We start from the raw sequence: 6,664 nt of genomic DNA on the forward strand, positions 1-6,664 counted from the left end.
CACCTCCCCTGTTTATATGCCTAGCCCGAAATCACAATCCAACAACCAACAACAATAACAAAAATACCAACATCAATAACATCATTTCCAACATCAATATGTACCATAAAACAGCCCACACGCTGTTTTCGAACTTCCAACTTACTACACAATTATTTAATGACTTTATCTCTGTAAATAAGCCTTAAATAATACCAAAAGAGAAAGATTCATACCTTTTTTCTTGTTAAGACAGCAATATCCTCAATATCCATGCTAAAATCCACCGCAAAATAATACTAGAATCACCACCATGCGTTACCCGGACCTAAACTACTACTCCCCTACTTGAAAATTACTCGCTTTTTGTTTCCCTCACTCTCTCTCTTCAATTTCTGGAATTTTCTAGAAAAATCTGATGGAAAAAGGGGGTTATTACCCTTTATATAGGGGTCAAATTCGGGTCGGGGTTCACTGTAGCATTTTACTGTAGCAACACTGTAGCAGGTCGGTTACTGTAGCAGTCCTGTAGCACGCGTTTATGATCTGTCAGCTGAACTTGTAACGTCTATAATTCTATAGTCTGATGTCCTATTGACAAGCGGTTTGTTGCGTTGGAAACTAGACTCGACGAACTTCATTTTAGGCTTTTGTTTCGCCTTAAAACACTTCATATGCTAAGAGATATTCGTCCCCCAATTTGGACCAAAATTTTCACACAAAAATCCTTTCTCCAAAGTCGTACTACTTCATTTCTTCCACTCATTTCCTTATAAAACCTTCCGGTATACCTTATATACAGCCTTCACTCATTAAATATACTTAATAATACTTGCTCCTCATATTTCAAAGTGGTTTTACTTAACCCTAACTCAACGTACTTACGTTTCAAATTTGATAAGTGCTCTTCGAAGATACGGGGTGTAACACAAGGCCTTTGGTAATTGAGTTCCTGCAAAAAAATCAAGAATCATTAGTAAAACATCATTCTTGATGATCTCCCAGCAAGAATGATCGAACTTTCCAGACATCCCATCAGGTCCAGGAGCACTTTGAGAGCTCATGGACATCACCACCTCCTTTACTTCCTCCATTGTAGAAATAACATTCAACATAAGATTTTCTTCCCTTCCAATGATTTTTGGTATTTGATTGATTGGCTTCATATCTCTATGTTGAAGGCCTTTAGAGAACTGGTTTTGAAAGAACTCAACAGCTTCTCTAGCAATTTCTTCATCACCCTCTATCCAGTTTCCATCACTTTTCCTCATCTTTTTGAGGGACAGCTTGCTTTTCCTGCTTTTAACCACGGAATGAAAAAATCTGGAGTTTGTTTCACCTTCAACAAACCACCTGAGTCCAGACTTTCGTTTCCAGTAAATTTCCTCCTCCTTAATTGCTCTGATCAGCTCTGCATTAGCTTCATTCAGTAGGGCTCTATTGACATCAGAGTTATCAACAATAGAAACAGCTTCAAGTTCTGCAACTTTAGTCTCCAGCTCCTTTACATGGTCAAATATATTGCCTAAGCAGTTCCTGGACCACAAAGACAATCTTTTGGCAGTATTTTTAAGCTTCAGGTGAAATTTCCACATTGGTGGTCCCGAGACCTCTTCATTCCAAGCCTGCTCTACTACATTCAGGAAATCTGGTTCATCCACCCATAAATCAAGGAACTTAAAGTATTTAATAGGATCCCTATGCTTCTTAGAAATTTCAATGAGAAGTAGGGAATGATCAGAACCAGTTCTGACTAGGTGAGAAGCACTAGTAGAATCAAACTGGTTTGACCATTCTTGGTTATACAAAACTCTATCCAACCTCTGCCAAACTCTCTTCTTAGGACTCTATCCATTGCACCATGTGAACCGTGATCCAGTGTACCCAGAGTCTATAAAATTATAATCCATAATGCACTGGATAAAATCCATACTCTTAGTCATTCTGTGAGGTCTTCCACCCATTTTTTCATCAGGGTCAACAATGCAATTGAAATCCCCAGCAATTATCCAAGGCAACTGGTAAGTATCTGCAATATCTCTCACAAGTCCTACAACAACTCTCTCTCACAATGAGCTGAGCACTTGGCATAAGCAAATGATATAAGAAAACTGCAACCATCCAGCTTCACTAGGCAGGAGACCTGTTGCTCATCAGAGTTAATCACCTCACAATGCAGTTCATCCACCCAAAAAACCCAAATCTGATTGTTGATGTTAGAAAAAGCTTTACCGAACCCAAGCTTAATTCTATAATTATCTAGTTGATCAGCTTTATAGAAAGGTTCTAACACAGCAATGATTGGAAATTTCATGCTTCTTATCATTTGTCTAAGTCTCTCCAGAGCACCTTTAGTATTGATGCTCCTCGTATTCCAATAAATATAATTAATCGTGGAAACTAATTGGAATGGTTGTGTCCCTGTGATGAGCTCACAGGGTGATTGATGGAGTGTCTGTCACCCCTTCCTCTTTTGAATCTAGTTCCTCCCCTTGGATTTGATATTCCCCTTGGGGATAAATAGCCTCTGTCTAAAATCTCATCTATTGCTATTGCAAGGCTGTCACCTGGTTTTGAGTCAGGTGCAAAAGCTTCAATGAGGGATTCTGCATTCTCATCACTGTTGCCATCACTATTGTCTTCACTCTCTCAACTGGCATAATCACCACTATCTTCACCACTATCATCTTCATAGTCCTCATCTTCTGAGCTCTCATATGATGACTCTGTTAGTGTGCCTCTTCTTTCCTTGTCCACCTCCCTTTGTTCTTGTGAGTTTCTTATACTAGTGCCACATATAAGCTTATTGAAATTGTTTTGAATATCTCCCGGATCAATAGGTTGATTGTGGATCCTTCTTCCCTTTTGTATCTCTGATTGAGTCTTCACCTGAGCGTTGTCCTTCTTGGTATTATATTGATCTGTACTTGGAATTTCCTTTTGTTTTGGCATTTTGGCCCTGTCGATTCTGCCATCTTGAATTTCCCTTTGGATCATGTCTGGTGATTCAGGGACCACTTCATCCTGGTTGTCCTGATCTCCTTTCTTGTCCTTTGAGTGCACCCTTTGTTGCCTATTTTGATTGCTAACCTCCTTTTCCTGTACCTTTTGGCCCTTGCAAGGTCCTTCTGATTTGTTCTGGCTTGGTTTGCTTTGTTGTTGTAGTGGTTCTGCGTGACTTTTTGCCTTATTTCTTTTGTTTTGTTTCTTTGGACCTTCTGTATTATGGTTTGTTATCTGCACTTCCTGAGTTTCCCTTTCCATTTTTTTGTCGTTTTCCCCTTCTGTCATTGTTTCTACTCCTTTTCCTTTGCCAGGTACCTCTATGTTGTTGCTCTTGAGTTTGTTCATTATTGGTTCCCTGAAGACTATGCCTTTGTTCCTTTTGTTGTTTTGTTTGTTGTTTTCCACATGTTTATTACTTTTTTCTGGGCCTGAGTGATCTAGAAGCTTTGATTTCTCCTTAACCTTAGTATTCTTCCTTCTACTAACTGTCTGGAACCCTTCATCTGTTTCAATTGCTTTATCTTCTTTAGCCTTGGCCTGCATTTCTTCATTTTGTGCTTTAATCCTCTCGTCTCGAGCCTTATTTCTACAATGAATTTAGGCATGACCCTGCACTAAGCAATATTGACAATAGCTAGGTACTCCTTCATATTCAATTTTCAGCCAAACGTCACCTTCTTTTCCTTCTAAGGTATTGAAACCTAGCCATAATTGATCCAATTTTGGTTTCAGCAAATCAATCTCAACTTTGATTTTGGCCACATTCCCTCTAGATTTGGAAAATGTGGCCTGATCAGAAGTTATGGCTGTTCCCACTGCATTGACCATTCTTGAAACAATATCCCACCTGAAAAGATGCCATGGTAGTTGGTGAACTAGAATCCATACAGGGACGATGGATGTTTCAGCTTTAGGCCTGAAATTAGGTGTCCACTTCAAAATCTTCATAGAAGATGAACCGATATCAACAAAGGATCTGTTACCCACATGAGCAAAATGTACTTCGTTATCAAAATCAAGGTATACATGCTGAAAATCGAAGGATGCGATTTTCACAGTCCCCTTTAGCTGAAATTGACTTTTAAATTCATTTCTTATCTCCTCCATTGATGGTTTTCCTCTGAAGAACTTACCCACAACCGGGAATCTACAGTTCTATGCTAGCTTAACAAAAAAATCCTCTGCCGTGAAGAAAACAGCCGGTTTCCCTAAATGCGTACCATGTTTGATCGGTACCGGTGGCGTATCAGCAATTATCGTAGCTAGTTGAGTTTGGACAGTAGCCGCAAAACTAGGTTTGGATGTCCATGGGTTGTTCTGTCTATGTATGCCTGTTTGAGGTAGTCTGTTTCCCACGTTGGGGTTTTTCACAGTTGCAGGGTTTTGTTGGTGATTTGTTGGCGGTTTAGGCTGGTTTTCCTTTGTCAACTCCATCCCATTTGTAGTCTCCTCTGCGTTTCTCTTCTTGTTGTGGTTTCCTTTGTCGAAATTTGATGAAATTTTTGGGAAGCTTTGGGCATCAGATTTCTCAAAATTTTCCTTAATGTATGCAACTGAAGAAGACCCGTTACCAGTCTCAGAATCTCCCTTTTCCTTTGATAGGGATGGGGAAGGTACGTTCGTCGCCGGGGTTTCATTGTGAGTGTCAGAGGTTTGCTTGGTGTTCTCGTTGGTGGATTTGGGAGGATTTGGTTTATCGTTGGTGGTATTGGCAGGGTTGGGTAGGTTACGTGTCGGGCTGAGGGGTGGGTTTGTACTGGTTGTCGATTTTTCATTGGTCAAAGAGTTTGGGAGATCTGGTGGAACCCGAAGGGGAGGGGGGGGGGTCGTTGGTTGTCGGTGACATGGAATAGAGAGAGGGAAGAGAGAATTCTAGAGAGAGGATTTTTTACTGATTATGTTGTTATCGAGTAGGTCAGACTTATTTTCCTCTGTATGACTTTATTATTGTAGGAGGAATCTCATTTCTATTGCTGAAATATTTTTAGGTATAATTAAAAAAAAAAATTATGCAATCATGCTATGTCTCCCTTTTTCTTGCTAAAAATTTCTTTATGTCATTTTTTTTGTTTTCTGCTTTAATTATGTACTTTACTCGCTTTAGTAATTTAATTGTTCAATAGTAGTTTTTTTTTTGTTGATCTGTCAACATGGAATCATTATTAATATGTGTTAAAATTATTGATTAAAATTATTGACTAGATGTTGAAAAAGATGTTGGTTATTGACTAATCTATTTTTTTTTCCTTTTGTGTTTCTTTATTAGTCATAGAACTAATACAATTATTCCAATGATACTATTAGTTATTGAAAAATACAGTTGCTAACAAACCAAAGAGAATCACATGGATTACACAATTGCTATCACACACAGGCAATTGGTATATTTTAGATGGTGGCAAAGTGAAGGGCAATAAAAGGGTGGAGAATTCAGAAGTGAAGTATATTCTGATAATTAATCCCAAGAAAGAAGATAAACTGATAACTTCGGTGATTGAAGGCAAAGCCAGAAATCACAACGAGGCATCCGAGAACTTTAGGGGGCAGGATTTCTTCATTTATTGAGCTAGCTAAATAGGATCTTAATGTTCATCACATTTAGAAACTTGCACTTTTTCCTTCATACACATTATCTAATACATTTGTGTATATTTTTAAAATTGGATACCCATTGATATGGGATACACGCGCTTCGAGAAACTAGTATATATAATAAATATCAAACCCCTTGATAAAAATACCTACCTCCGTCACTACTTCCACTTTGCTTATACCTGAGGTATATATTGGTAAACCACAATGAACAGTAGACGTTTATATCTTCTTGTTATCAAATACCCTCTCTGTATCTCCTTGACACCTAAAGTTTGGAGTCCATTTTTTTTTCCTTCACCTAAAGTTTGGAGTCTAAACACTAAAGAAGAAAAAAATACATAATCAAATAAACAAGGGAATGTATGTTGTATATCCGTCAAAAATAATAACCAACAAATGTATATTTCTATATATTTAACTAGCGAATATAATTATTTTTAAATAATCGGCCAAATGTAACTTGCCCAATAAACAATATTAATATTTTGTTGTATATGTCTGAGCGTGTGGTCTCCGCACTCCCCTCCATTTCAATTGGAATGTATACCTTTCCCTTTTAGTAGGTGCCAAAAACATGTTCACTTTACTTTAAACATTAAAATTACCCTTGATTGACTTAAATATTATTTTTATTTGGCTCAAAAGAGCATAGCTTTAATTTTAATTTCATTGCTCAAATAAGGGCAGATCGGAGAACTAAGCTGCTGCTATGCGCGGTGTCCGATGAAAGGTTGGACTACGTCAAATTTATTGTACGTACAAGAGGTTGTATATATCCACGGCCAGACTTAAGACCTCCTAACCACACACAGCAACTCTTATGTTGAACCAAGGCTCCTATTCCAATATGTAAGACCTGTCTATTCTTACATTAGGATATCAGGAGGTCAGATTTTATGTCCTCTCTCATGTATATAATTTTTTTCGATACATATACTGGTAACAACTCGATTTAACTAAAAAAGGAAAGGCACGCAGATATCACCAAAGCTACAAAAGTAGATAACTGCTGAATATATATGAAGCTATTGAGCAACCTATAACAATACATTGGCTATTTTAGTTACTGAAACAACATGAAACA

Source organism: Lycium ferocissimum, chromosome 7, assembly GCF_029784015.1.
Source record: "Lycium ferocissimum isolate CSIRO_LF1 chromosome 7, AGI_CSIRO_Lferr_CH_V1, whole genome shotgun sequence".
Lineage (NCBI taxonomy): Eukaryota > Viridiplantae > Streptophyta > Magnoliopsida > Solanales > Solanaceae > Lycium > Lycium ferocissimum.